This window comes from Grammomys surdaster, unplaced genomic scaffold (genome assembly GCF_004785775.1).
Source record: "Grammomys surdaster isolate TR1022 unplaced genomic scaffold, NIH_TR_1.0 190, whole genome shotgun sequence".
NCBI lineage: Eukaryota > Metazoa > Chordata > Mammalia > Rodentia > Muridae > Grammomys > Grammomys surdaster.
The window spans coordinates 6,749,183-6,764,731 of record NW_021604635.1 but is presented as its reverse complement, the minus strand read 5'-3'; the positions used below and the strand labels follow the sequence as shown (position 1 = coordinate 6,764,731).

Sequence of the window (15,549 nt, the reverse complement as noted above, 5' to 3'; positions counted from 1 at the left end):
ATAACAAGCAAGCCGAAGAGGTAAGGACAACGAAGGCAGAGCTGGCAGCAGTCAAGTCAGCATGAGGTGCAAGAGACAAGAGACAAGAGACAAGGGCCTCCAAGCCTGATGACCTAAGGTAGATCCGCAGGATCAAGACCTGACTCCTGAAAGTTGTCGTCTGACCTCCACAGTAGGCAGTGGTATGCACACATGCTAATGTGCACACACACACACATTAATTCTTTAAAAATAAGAAGGGTAATGTAGGCAAAAGGAGGATTAAAGAGCCAGAAAAGAAGGGTGGTGATATCAAGGAAATGTTGGCATGAAAAGTACACTAATCAATTGAATTTTGCCAAGTTAACCAAGCAGTCTGAAAAGTGGACTCAAGTAGGAGAGGTGGCTATCAAAATGTTGAGAGACAGCCAGGCATAGTGGTTCACTGTATAATCTTAGCACTTGGGAGTCTAGGGCATAAGGATTGCAATAAATCCCAGTGGTTACAAAATGTGTCCCCAAAAGAACTAAAGCAAATGTTTGGAGGACTCTATCATGTTCATTTTACCAGTGGTGCTTCATGAGACATGTATGACACCGGAGGTGAAGGAACAGATCCCAAACAATGTGAGGAAGATCACAACCTTTAATATGCTTTTTTTTTTTCAGCATGAGACCGTTTATTAAATGGATGCCTTACAAGAAGGGTAAAAAGAGAAATGCCAAAGTTTTCCGCTCATAATGCACGCGGGGCCAGTTTTGGGGCCGCGCCTTCTGGCTTAGATCATGGCGTGGGAAGCGCTGGTGAGGGTTATGTCACCAATGATCCCCAGTTGGCTGATTTCCCTGAGGTTCTTCATCCGATGGTTGTACTGCAACAGGTGAGCATCGTTGACCGCGACCTTGAAGTGGTCAGCTTCAACCAGGACTTGTATTTTGAATGGTTTGCCGTTCTCAAAGGGGAAAACTGACTGTCTTTCTTCCCTTCCGCAGTTATTGTCCTGCTTTGTGTTACACACAATGACTCTTTTGTTGTTCTCATTGAAGGGGGGGGGGGTTAAAGTGGAAGGCGATGTCATTCCCTCTCTTGAAATTCAGAGTAAGACTGTTTGCGTTGGGTTTCACTGTGCCCATGATTGTGATCAGCATGCGAGGCATGACTCCTCCAGGCAAGGGCAGATCGTAGGGCACTGTCAGTGGTCCAGTGGGGGCACCATAGGGTCCAGCAGCAGGATAGGCCCCAGGCGCACTGGGGTAGGCCCCAGGACCCCCAGGTTCCCCTGGGAAGGCTCCAGGGGCAGTTGGGCCAGGATAAGCTCCAGGAGCAGTTGGGCCACCCGGGTAGGCACTAGGAGGAGCCTGTCCAGGATAAGCCCCTGGAGGAGCCCGTCCTGGTTAGGCCCCTGGAGGAGCCTGTCCTGGGTAGGCCCCTGGAGGAGCTTGTCCCGGGTAGGCCCCAGGATAGGAGGCCCCTGGGTAGCCCCCTGCCCCAGGCTGGTTCCCCCATGCACCCGGATATCCTTGAGGGTTTGGGTTTCCAGAGCCAGCTAAGGCATCATTAAGGGAAAAGCTGTCTGCCATTTTCCTGGTTAGTGCTCTGTGTGTTTCTCACCTTGTTAGTGCTCCTCCTGCTGCTCCGCTAGCTGTTAGAGCTGGGCGGTGGCTCGGCGGCTTCTAGTACACTTTTCCCTTTAATATGCTTTGATTATATCTTTAGTCAAAACCTAAGATTTGCCAGTATTGACATATACACACCGACACTCCTTTAAGAGCATACTTTATTCTGGGCTGAATATGAGTGACCACAATCCAGGACTGCAAATAGATCTAAGGTGACCTGAATGACATATCCTATCATGGGGAAGTCTTTTATGATCACAGAAAAGCATCTCTAACACTAACATATAAAGTGAGACTTAATTTCAGAACTATTAACTTGCTCCCGAGAGAACCACAAGTGGTATTATCAGAGATGGCTACCATATCACAGTGAAACCTATGGTATTTAGAACTCATATTTAGCAGTCTTAACTTTGGAGTTGGTGGGGCCTCAGTGATATGCCAAATTTAACAATATGTTTTAAAAGTTTGATCTAAAAGTTGAGTAGATATTCGGGTAGTTAAAGGTTGATGGATATCAAAGGCAACCAAAAAACAACCCACGATAGCTTTGGCTCTTATCCTATACCCTTCTATCTCTTCACAGTCACAATGTTTCACTCAGCCAACGTGGCAGTCTGCAGAGTGTTCGACACAGATAGGGCCACTTCAGAGAACTACAGTTCTCTGTAGCTTTTTATTGTGGTTCTATCTAAACTATGAATATATATTTCAGGCTGGAGATTCTAATCGATTTTTTTTAAACCTTATTTTTCTCCTCTCACACTAGCGTTTAACATGCAAATGAATTCGAGGACTGTCACTTTGTGTGCCAGAGGGCTGCAAGGTGTTTGTGCTGACGGAGGAGTGGAGAGAGTTCTCAGATGTTGAAATATGGTAATGGCATCCCTTATCCCACATGATTTACAGTGCATATGTCAGGAAGAAACACCCAGTTGGAACTGATAGCTGATATTAGCTAAGCTAAAGGAGTCCTCACAAAATGAACATGGGATTTTTAAAATAGTCTTGCAAAGAGAAATTAGGTTACCCAAGACATGAAACAAAGACAAAGTCAGTGACAAGGATTTTCTTCCCAATCCAAACTCTCCTTCAACCACTGAGTACATTAAAGGTGAAGATCTCATAGACCCAAAAGATGTTGGACCCAACTGTCTAAGTTATCCATAGCCTATACTAAATCTTGCCTGATGTATAAGAAGATAAACCATATCCGAATTGTATTTTGTTCTTTTACTTGTGTTAGTTCATGGTAGTATGAAAACGCCAGAGTTAACAAAATATATAAGCAATGAGAATGACAAAGTGTGTCCTGATTCTAACCATGAAGATAAACTGAGGAGTGTAGACATAGCTCAAGTGGCAGAGTGTTTGTCTAGCATGCACACGGTCCTGCGTTCCACCTCGGCACTGTCTAAGCCAGGTGTGGTAGCACACACCTGTGATCCAAGCACTTTCAAAGTGAAAGCAGGAAAATCAGAAGCTCACGGCCACCCTTGGCTACATAGTGAGTTTGAGGCCAGTCTGGGTTAAACAAAACTCAAAAGTTTGGGGTTTCGAGGTAGAGCACAAACCAAAATCAAACCCAAAACCTAGAGGCCAGCCAGTAGGAGGACTTGTTATGAGGCTGAACTCTCACAAAATTCTAAGCAAGGGAACATTCATTAAAGTGTCTAAAGCAAGTTAGTAGTCACCTGTAACTTTGATTTTTTTCAAACGCCTATCTTTAATAATGGTTCTTAAACACTTTATCTTCCCTTGTAGACAACTACCCACCAGAGGTAGTGGAAAAGAAGAGAAATGGGGGAAGTGGACCTAGTTAGAAAGGTTCTTGGTAGCAACTCCTGTCTGTGCTGTCTGGAAATCAACAGTTCAGTTCACAGGTTAGCAGCGGCTGCTCAATCCACTCGCAAACACTTCATGGATACACCAGCAGTCCAGTTCAGTAGAGTCAGAATAGCAAACACAAATTAGCAGCAATACCAGCCCTCAGCCTCAGCACGAGTCAGCAGGAAGGACCAGGAGGAATGCTAGGAGAGGTTCTCACCTGTGCCTCTCTCAGGGAATGGAAGATCATCAAAGATGCAAGGTAAGTGTTACACAGCTAGCTGTTGTGGGAAATGTTTAAAAAGAACGGCAAGTATTTCCCGAGCTATATCCAGCCAGCTACTCTCTGTCTGGATAGGCTGGCCAGCCTGTTCTTATCTCTTGGAGACTCTCTGACTCAGACCTCCAAAATCTCCACCCAGCTTGCTAAGTTCCCACTGGTGGGACGCTACCATGCCAGCCCCATGTTTCAAACCTCCCATGGCCTTTGTGGTGCACATCTGGCAGCTGGCTCTATAAGCAAGCCAAGGGCAGCCTCTGTCATTGTCCATCCAGTCCTATGTATACCCTGCAAAGATCATGTATCCTCCACGGGTCTTGCCTCAGCACAAGTATATGTCTCCACTGACATCACTCTGCCAATCTGGAGCCCGAGTCTCCAGATGAGGCAAGAAACTATGGCACACCACAAGAAGATTTTTGATGTATTTCTCTCTATGGAGTCCCAACAAATGCACCTCAGTTACACAAGGTAGGGCCTGTAGTTAACAAACAATCCTTTATCACGTGTCCTTTCAGGTGCTTGCTTTAGCAGAACATCCCCTCTCTTGTGTCTGCTTCAGTGACACATTCCTTCATGAGTCTGCCTTAGTCTTTCACCTGTGTCTACTTCAGGGAAGCAACCCTCCACGCGTCTGCCCCAGCAAAACACATGACTTTCCAAAGAACCCTTAAGTTTCCACTTCAGTCACTTTTTCACAGAGGTAGCAAAGACTGGGAAGGGACAGGATGGAGGCTTCTGAATACTGGTAATGTTTTACTTCCTGGTCCTATTAAAGGATTACATGATCTATGTCGACTTCATGACAGGTCTTCAAGTGGGATATATACATACCATTTCTTCATATATATATATATATATATATATATATATATATCATATATGTTATATAATATATTACATATATACAATTTATATATAAAGATATATATCTATATGCATCTATATATCTAGATAGGTAGATAGATAGATAGATAGATAGATAGATAGATATAGTACCACTGAGAAAGTTTATTTAAAATGCCTTTTTTGGTTTGGTGCTTGGACTAGAATCAGATCCATGTACACACTAAGCATATGCCCTATAACTGAGGTATATCCCTAATGTATAATATTTTAAATTTTTAACCTGTTTAACCATTTTAAATACACATTTTAAATAAATATCCATAGAACCATGTAGTATTTGTCCCTCCTGTGACCAGTTTGTTTTACTTAGCATGATGTCCTCCTAGTTTGTCCATGACATTCAAAATGGAATTGAAAGGCTGGGTAATATTTCATTGCATCTTTTTACCACATAGTCATTATCCATTACTCTGTCGATGGACATTTGTGTGGTTTCCAGAATTTAATTCCACTTACATGTGGTTTCTAAAAAATGTCACTCATAAGAGCAAAGAATGAAATGGCAGTGTCTAGAGGGTGGCACAGTAGAAAGGGTCAGCTTTGTCCTCTAGATCCAAAGTTAGAGTCCATGCCAGCTTAACTAGTTCTACAGGTCTGGGGATCTGCCAACATGACCCAGAACTTGTAATCAGTGATATTGGATTAATAAATAATTTGTTCAAAGCCTAAGTCAGTATGGGCTCAAGTGTCTTTATCATTAAACACACACACCACATATGCTTACATACCACACAAATGTACACATATCACAGAGAGAACATACCACATACATACATCATACAAGTATACACGTGCATAAATACCACATATACACACATACCACATGCATTTACACATATGGACACAGAAAACATACCACATAAATATATCCCATACACGTCCACATGCACACATGCACACGCTGTGTGTATGTGTATCACATATACACACATGACATTTGTGTACACATATATGCACACAGAGAACATACTACAAGCATATACCACACATGTGTACACATTTATACATACATACACACACACACATTTGCACATGAACATGCAAAACTCTGGACCTGGTACTTGATATTTGAAATGAATGAAAGGGATGAATAGGCCCCAGTGGGTCCTGGGGTAACAACATGCTCTGAGAGACTCCTGTGCCTTTCCTTGTTAAAAACAAACAAACCATCAGAGAAAATGATGGATGTAGGGAATATGAGCCACTGAGAACTTGAAAATCACCCCATCTCTATCCACAGCCACAGTAGCAGCCCGGTGTCACACAGCCAGCATCTGAGGAAGGACACATTCTGTCTTCTAAAGCACAGAGTGCGCATTAGTCCTGGAGATCCTAAGGCACCAGCAACTTTCTAGCTAGCATATCGCTGGTGTTGAAGTACAGGAGCTTCAGAAAAAAAGGCTCAGTCGAGAAGTTGAGCACTGTAATTATTTTCATGGGTATAAAAGGTGGGGGGGGTGTTATTATCAGAGTACAGAAAGGGCAGTGTAATTAATCACCAAGTATATTCCTAAAATTAGGCTTCCTTTAAAATGTAAAAGTCAAAGAAATGCATTTATTTCAAGAATGTTTGAAATTACCATCATGAAAATGTTATTAGGACAAAAGTCATTTGCATGGCCCACAAAAGACCCCATTTTCAGTAATGGGCATCACGTGTGTCAACTCTAATAAGACTTTGCCCCTGCCTGGCTCTCTCTCTCTCTCTCTCTCTCTCTCTCTCTCTCCTAATCTAAAAAGCTTGAATTTCTTTACAAATATCTATCCAGCTTTCCTTATGTCTCATGAGGATAATTCTCTGGGAAATTAAACCACACACACACATACACAAAACTAAAGCCTACCTCCTTCCCCCGACAGGTGGGGCAGCGATGGGCCATGCTGAACCTCGTGCTGAAGCACACACAGAAGACTCTAGCCTGCATTCTTTTTTACAATACAATGTGACCATGTGAAGCTATCATGTTCAGATGGAAGACACAAAGATGTCAGTGAACAAGAAAAGCTCCTCAAAGAACACAGTCTATGGGAGGGAGAAGGAAGACAGCTCTCACCACAGAATGCCGTGTTCTGTATCCTCTTCACTGACACTGTGTGTCCTGCACCGCTGTAGCACAATGAAGTGACCACTGTTAATAATAACACGTGTTCTTTTTTTAATCTTTAATTTCTTCTGTTGTAGCCATACTAACTCACAATCCTGCCAACAGTGTCTGAGTCTCCTCCACACCCCCGTCTACAATTTCTTTTGTCTTTTTTATTAACTTTTTAATTTACAATACAACATTTAGGATTTACTATGACATTTTCAGACTTGGACATCACTGTCCTTTCCTTAACTCCGGTTTTCTACATCTTTCTTTGTTTTGTTTTGTTGTTTTGGTTGTTTGGTTGTTTGGTTGGTTGGGGTTTTTTTTCTTCTGGTTTTGTTTTGAGACAAGGTCTCACTCTATAGCCAAAGTTGGCTTTTAACTCACTGTTTCTCAGGCTGTCTTGAAACTCACAGTGGTCCTCCAGTCTCATTCTCCTAAATGCTGAGATTATAAGTGTGTACCACTGAGTCAAGCTTGGAAATGACTTTTGAACATAATTTTTTTATCGATACTGGTGTTTGTAAATTTCAGGGTACCATTCTAAAACCTCCAAGTTCACACGATTGTGTTTTTTAAGGTCTTACAATCTTCAGTTATCTCTGATTACATCAGCTCGTCATTCAGCCCAGCAAGTGTTCTTTCCAGTACAGTGTTTCCAGCTCGCAGCATACCTCTCCCCTCCTCACCCAGCTATGACAATAGAAGGATATGGGCTTTCACCACATGGACAAGGGATTGCTTAAAAGCTTACCCTAGGCTTGAGTCGTAATACCTGCTGCTTTTTTTTTTTTTTTTAGTTGGTGAGGTTGTTTACTGAGGCAGGGGCTCACTGTACATCTCGGGTTGGCCTGGAACTTCACTATGTAGTCAAGACTGGTGTTGAATGCACATTCCTTATGCCTCAGAATGCTAGGACTACAGGTGTATACTATCATTCCTGTGGATGCTGACATTGTAGGAGAGTAGTAGCACACCTGTGGATGCTGACATCGTACGTAGGAGGGTACTATCATACCTGTGGATGCTGGCACTGTAGGAGGGTACTAGCACACCTGTGGATGCTGGCACTGTAGGAGGGTACTAGCACATCTTGTTTCACAATGCTTTGTTTGTTTTACTTTTTGTTTTTGTGGAACAAGGTCTCAGATGTCCCAGGCTGAAGATGACCTGGAACTCCCAAACTTACTGCACACAGCGATTACAGGCATGAGCCACCACACCCAGTTTATATAAGGTTGCCGATCACACCCAGAGCTTGCTGTGTAAGCTTGGGGTGAATGCTGCCAACTGACCTACACCCTTCTGCATGAATGCTGCTTTCTTACTGCAGCTCCTTCCCTGCTTGTGAACAGTGGCTGATGCTGATGATCATGAAACGGATGAGCCACTGATCTGTGTAGCCTCCGTCTTATAACCTGCCTGGTATGCAGGAGAGAATGCGGCACCCTGCTGGCTGCCAGGCCCTCCAGGGGTAGTCATATGGAACGGAATCACAGCCTCTGTGCAGATGAAGCAGATTTTTGCTTAGTGAACTGCTGTAAAACACAATCAGAACTTTCTTGTAATGGATTGAGAATCTAAACCAATTAGAAAACTGTCTGACCCAAACCACAGTTCAGTTCAGACTAGGAAAGAAGCTGCTGTCTCTAATGCACTTCACCTCTCCTCTGAAGTCAGCCCTGCTGCTTTTGAAAAGGTTAAAATTATGTCCATGCAGCAAAGCTATAAATGGCCTGCCTTAAAAGGAGCAGGCATCAACATGATACCGGAATCCTCACCCTTGGCAGGATAACGGAGCAGATGTTTGAGAGACATGGTGGCTATGCTTTCAGACAAATACCAGGACAAGCAGGGAAAAGTAATCTCTAATAAACTGGTACTTCAAGATCACGTTGAGAGGAACGTCAGAGCTACCATTTTCTTATTCAAATGAAGTAAGTCTCTGAATGTCTGTGCACACAGAAGAGCCTGCTTCCCCACAGGACTGGTGGAGTATAATGGACTAACTGTTAGCTCAAACTGAAAGGCTAGAAAAATCAAACTCAAGGTCAGGTCAGTATAGAAAGTAAAACATTAACAAAAGCTCAACAGGCTTTTAAAATATGTGATAAGACTAAGATGCAACTAAATTTTGGAAGAGAAAGAAAGAGAGCAAAATCTTCAGTAGAACCGTCTCCCACCCCACCTGCTTCTGTGAAACTTCTTCCCAGAATAACAAGAGAACTAGATTTGCCTTAAGAGTTAAAGGACAAATGTAGCTGAAGCAGATTGAGAAAGGGAAAGTTAGACAAGAGAAGTACCAGGGGCCAATGTGGAAAAACAGGGTGTGCTCTTAACACGCTGCCTGGGACACACTCCATACATGGTGACCTTAGCAGCCGCCCTGAGACATGAGCTCTGGCTAGGGAGACAATGCCACAGAACATGAGTCTGAGGCATAGGCTATGACTTCTTCTGTGGGTCTTTAACACACACAGTAGGCCGTGTTGAATGGTGGTTGTAAGATCAGTGACCAGTTCCACGGGAAAAGAACCAACAAGACCGGTTCCACGGGAGTGGGATTTATTAAAGATAGAGGGAGAGAGAGAGAAAGAGAGAGAGAGAGAGAGAGAGAGAGAGAGAGAGAGAGAGAGAGGGAGGGAGAAGATGGCGGAGAGGAAAGAGAGCGAGGTCGGGGTAGCTCCGCCTATTTATACAGATGAGGATGATGACGCACTGAGTTTGGACCTACACCAACAGTGGTAAATACTGATTTACTCTGATTGTACTCACAAGACTATTGTATGAGGTCAGAACATGAAGTTATTGATTTACGACAGGCAAGACTCCATCACACTAATTACGTCAGCCACTATCCAGGGTACTTCCTATCAGATATCAAGGTAGTTAGGGAATCTGAGTAATCATCAGGAAACTGCTTACTAAATGTGGAATGAGGTCAATGGGATTTGGGCAGCCTTGTAGGCTATTCCTGGTCATCCTGTCTTTCTTACCCAGATCAGAAGACATGCCAGGTCAACTGGGTCAAAGCAAGAAGTAGAACAACCACGGGAGGACCCTTTCAGTGGCCTAGTCAAGACACTGCCATCTTCCCGCCACATTGCTGGTCCTAGGCAATGAATCACAGCTGATGTGATCCCGGTAAGCCCATTCCTCTCAGGCACATGGCAGCAGAAGCACATGACACAATTTAGATAAATGAAGCATATATTATGATAATGAGTGTGAGGAGGCTGCTCCCAGGAGGCTGCTTCACTCTTAAAGAGGTTCTCAGGAACAGCCCGCTTTTCTGTTGCATGGGACTGTGTGTCAAAATAAGTCCTGGAACTGACTGAACGCTTCCGTCTGTCCGTGCAAAGATAAAGTCGAGGCTAAAAGTCAACCCACTGAGACAGTAGAGCAGAAAGACTGGAAAGCCCACATCCCTGTTCTTTTTTTTTTTTTTCTTTTTTTCGAGACACGGTTTCTCTGTGTAGCCCTGGCTGTCCTGGAACTCGCTCGGTAGACCGGGCTGGCCTCAAACTCAGAAATCCGCTTGTCTCTGCCTCCCAAGTGCTGGGATTAAAGGCATGTGCCACCACCGCCCTGCCACATCCCTGTTCTTATTGTTCAGCTGTTAATTAATCAACCCTGGAAATGTCTTCTCAATGATATGTGAGAATATAGCATTGCTGGTATTTATGCAACCTTTTTTTTTTAACTTTCTCCAGCTGCCATAACAAAATGCTACAGACAAGGTGTCTTAAACAAAAGAGACAGTTCTGGCAATAAGAAATCCAAGTTCAAAGTGTTGGTGGGTTGAGTTTTATGAGGCCTTTCTTGTCAGCTTAGAGTCACTTTTATGCTCCCAGAAACTTTTTTCTCTATGTGTAAACAGCCCCCTCCCCTGTCTCATTGGTGATCTAACCTTAGAGCCTTGGGCATGCTACACAGTACTTTTCTGAGCTATATCTCTAGCCAGCTAGCATTTCTTCCACTTACAGAAGGACCCTAGTCCCATTAGAGTCTAACACGTAGACTAAGACCCCATCTCATCCCCATGAACTCATTTGGTCTCCGTTATCTCTGTCTGAGCCCTCTCTCCAATTTGCCCAAACAACAGAGCCTTCCCTAGCTTCTTAAAACCCTCTTACTTTAAAGATTTGACCTTTGACACTGCAGCATACTGTCATTCACAAAGTTTAATCTTCAGAGCCACACAGTCAGGTTACAGAGGACAATCTAAGAAAAAGTCTCACAGTGTTTTCAGTTTATGGTTTTGTGCTGGGTTGACTTCATACCAATGCTTGGCTGCATGTAGCCTGCAGGTTGCAGGTTGGACATTCCTAAGCGTTTCAAGGTGTCAATGATTCAGATACAGTTCTGCTCTCACCAGGTTGTTTCTTATTAATAATACACCATATGTGAAGTTATTACAGTTGATATCCATCATTTCAGTGTGTCTATGGAAGTCTGCTGTCACAGTTTGATCGTTAGATTGCCTACCAAATTTTCAATTTGCATAGCGTGAGCATATTAAATGGCCTTTAGCACCCATCCCTCTGAAATTCTGTGGGTATTCTTGTTTATCATTAATATTTCCCAAATCAGAACTACTTATACAATGCCAGTGTAGTATAACATTTAGCTGTGTGGTCTAGAAATATCTAGGAAAAAGTAATCTAAATTTTGCTTAAGTTGTGTGGTGAGAAAATGAAGTTCAGAGTTAACAGATGTTTCATATTTGTTATAAATCCACCTAAATCATCAGAGTCAAAATTATTTCTAGCTTATAGAGTAACAATGTAGGTATCAAATCATTGCACAGCACCCACACAGGCAAAGCAAATCAGAGGGGGCAGGGCAAAGAGCCTTTGCTTCCTTTCATTCTCTAAGAATAAGGAAAGTTTGCTGTTAGGCTGTCCTCACCCCAAGCCTCAAAGCACCTTGTTGATGAAACTTTTGTCACTTAGCATAACAGGGGCCAATCACTAGACTTCTTCATTTTTGATTGGCAGTAGTAACACACATATCAAGTCAATCAAAAATGAAAGAAGGGTCAGTAAGATGGTTAACTAGATACAAGAATTTTCTATTTGAGTGCTACCCCAGGATCACATTGTGGAAGGAGAGAACCAACTACCTCAAGTTAGCTACTGGTCTCCTCATGTGCACCTGGCAGGCAAGAGCATAAAAGAGATAGATAGTAGATAGATAGATAGATAGATAGATAGATAGATAGATAGATAATAGATGGATGGATGGATAGATAGGTAGATAGATAGATAGATGACAGATTGACAGACAGCTTTTTGGTTTCAATTTCTGGATTATAGAGGTGGCTCAGTGGTTAAGAACACTGTTCTTTCAGAGAGCTTGAATTCAATTCACAGAACCCACATGGTAGCTCAGAATCTGACACTGTCCTTTGGGCTCTAAGGTTGTACAGAAACATACATGCATATTGGAGGCACAAAGGTCCTTGTGTCCACAGATTACTAGGGAAACAAGGAATGTTAAACACACAGGGGACTCTTCTCGATAGAGGAGATAAAATAACCGTTTTTTCCACCCAGAAAGCTGGGAGTAGATGTTTTTTAAGGATCTGGTATCCTTTTTGCTATCTACGAAGGCAGACCTTACCTATCTTTTGCTATAGAGGCAGATCTAACCCAAATTCCCTAGAATACCTATCCCAGAGTCTCCCTCCCTAGACTGTTATCTTTGGCTCACACTTAAATCCATCCATAAGGGAGATGTCACATGCATTTTATAGTCTGCTGATCTCCATGCTACCTTAGTCAGAGACCACACCAGATTCTAGGCCTTTTAGCTATAGAACCCATCCTCATGGTCATATGTATATTGTAAAGGAATTTCTATGTAGTCATACCTTAAGCCTTATGGTACACCTAGAATTTGAATGACTGTTTCCTGAAAACTTTTCCCCAAATTCTACTGTGTTTTAAGTATGCTAACAATGAGCCACCTGGCATTAGACTCCTCAAAATCTCATCTAAGTTGACAAAGTCAATCTAAATTGGGTTGTCATTCTCAGCTCTTCATAGGTTCACTTTGCTGCCTGAACCCCTTCTGGGTCTCTCTTGCATGCAAGCAAAAACCCATATGCATAAGATAAAATAATTATTTAAAATTTGGATAGAGAATCTTTAAATTAAATTTTTTCAATGAAAATTTGAATAAAGAAATGTTAATAGTTATTTCACTATTTTAAGTGTGTACATATATGAGTGTGTGTGTGTGTGTGTGTGTGTGTGTGTGTGTGTGCGTGTGGACATGCACGAGTGTTAAGTACTTCAGGTGCCAGAGAAGCCAAAGCAACTTTAGCACCTTTGGCACCTTTGGATACTCCTGGACCTGGAAGAACACAAGGATGTGAGCCATCAACACGGTTTCTGGGAAGCAAACTCGGGCCCTTCAAAAATCATTCATTAGGGCTGATAAGGAGTCAGTCTCCCCAGAAACAGATGTTCCCTTGACTAAAATGAACCAAATACAAATTCTGACAGAAATAAAGGACAGGACAATCTGCTGGCTATGGTGATAACAAACATTTTGTCAAAACCCTGAGGTGCAGCTACTGGGAAATGAGCATCTTAATATCAAGATTGCCCTGGAAGTTTCAAAACACCACAGAGAGAGTGACTTCAGTGATTCACACCCTGTGTACCCAAAATACCAGATGGAATTTCTGAGCTATTCTTAATATTGTGAATTCAACAGAAGAAAGGTGAGCAGGAATTGACGTATTCGTTGAGTTCAGCTGGAAGTCTATCAAGTTGGGATGCTAAGAAAAACTTCCTCACACTAATCATATTGGCTGTTGGCTATATTCTGAACTGTAAGTATAATCTTAGGAAAGAAATTAATATATAAACATATAACTTAGTTTTGAAATGTAAAAGACTCTTAAGAGACTCAGGGAAGAAAAATTATTCAAAAGCATCATTGGTGGAGGAGAAACATATAAAACATAATTGACATCATGATGGTTTGTGCTGTCAGCCTGACAGTATCTAGAATCACCGAGGAAACAGGCCTGGGAATGCCTGTAGTGATTATCTTGATTATAGTAACTGATCAGAGATATTCATCTTAGTTGTGGACTGGACTGTTCTTCAAGCTGAAAATCCTGGACTGTACAAGGTAAGGAAACTGAGCTGAGTATAAGCTAATAACTAAGGTAAGTGTGTGGTTATCACTGCCCTCTGTCCTGGTTACGGATGCGATGTGACCAGCTTCCTCAACCTCCTGCTGCTATAGCCTTCTTGCTTTGATAGACTGTAATCTATGAGCCAAAACCTCTTTCTTCTGTCAGTTTCTTGGGTCAGAATATTTTATCACAGTAATAGGGAAAGAAACTAAAACACCGTCTCTGATGGTTTGAATAAGAATACCTCATCCCCCCCCACACACCCGATAATGTTTGACTATTTAGCCCATAGTTTGTGGAACAATTTGAGAAAAATCAGAAAGTATGGTTTGTATGGGCTTTGAAGTTTCAAATCTAATGCCATTCTCAGTTAGCTCTCTCTACCACATGTTTGTATCTCAAGATGTAAATTCTCAATGATTGCTCCAGCACCATGCCTGTCTGTATGCTGCCACGCTACTGTCTGTATGCTGCCATGCTACTGTCTGTATGCTGCCATGCTACTTGTTCTGATGGTCATGGACTCTACCACCCTCTGGAACCCTGAGCCCCAAATTAAATATTTTATTTTATAAGTTGCCTTGGTCACGTGCTTGTCGTTGCGATGAAAAGTAACTGACTACATTCTTAGAAGTCACTCATCCATTAACTCATGACACCACCCAGATTTCTTAAATAAACGTATGAATAAAGAGCTGGCCCAGGTGGAGTCACAAATTTTAGTCATTTTAGGAAGAAGAAGAGAAAGATCTTTTAAAAGGAAATCTACAAAATATGGATGAAATATAAAGGTAAAAACATCAAGAGATATAAAGAAATAAGATAAGAAGATATAAAAGCACATATATACTGGGGGGGGGGACGAATGGAAGGAGAGAGAGAGACAGAGACAGAGACAGGGGACAGAGCCAATACAGGGCAACAGTATCTGTACTAGATATCAGAGGCAAACAAGTAAATACTCCAGAGCCAGGAACAGGTTACCTCTTTTGAAGTTATTGAACAGTGACATCCCATAGATCCCCAAACAGGCTATTGTCATTGCTCTTGGCTACCCTGCAGAACTTGATAGCAACACACTATTGCTAAAGACATACCATGACTAAGTCATAAAATATGATGAGTTCATACTGGTAATGACTCAGAAGTTTCTTCCCTACTGGATAGCTTTCATAGCACTGGAAGGTGTTATGCACACTACCAGAGGAGAAAAGTCATCAACAAATCTACCCAGCTGTGAACACTGTAAGCTACGATGACTGGCCTGGCAAGACACTGGTACAATAGTGGCATGGATGCTGTGGGAATAACTAACCACATTCTGCTTCGATTCACAGCCTACTCCACAAGATGAAACCCACATCTCTAACCTATGGATAGATAGCTAATGGGACCTAACGAAGAATCTACTACTACATGCTACCAAATGGACATAGTCTTAACTAACTTCTAACAACTTACTGTTATACCCATAGATAAATGCATCTCTGAAGCCTCAGTAAAGAAACGTCTATTTGGAGTAGACTGTGATTGACACAGAGATCCACAACTGGCCAAAGCTCAGAGAATAACAGACTCCAGAGTCTTCAGTCCTAAAGGAACATCTCTCCAGCACCCTTCTCCCAAGACTCAGGGATTGTTGCAGAATAGGGGATAGAGAATTTAAGAGCCCGAGGAAGTAGATGACT

The 15,549-nt window shown here is 42.4% G+C and overlaps 1 pseudogene; it reads right to left on the bottom strand.

The window, feature by feature from the left end:
• Positions 1-644: 644 nt before the first annotated feature.
• LOC114622661 lies at positions 645-1,592 on the bottom strand (annotated as a pseudogene).
• Between the last annotated feature and the right edge of the window lie 13,957 nt (positions 1,593-15,549).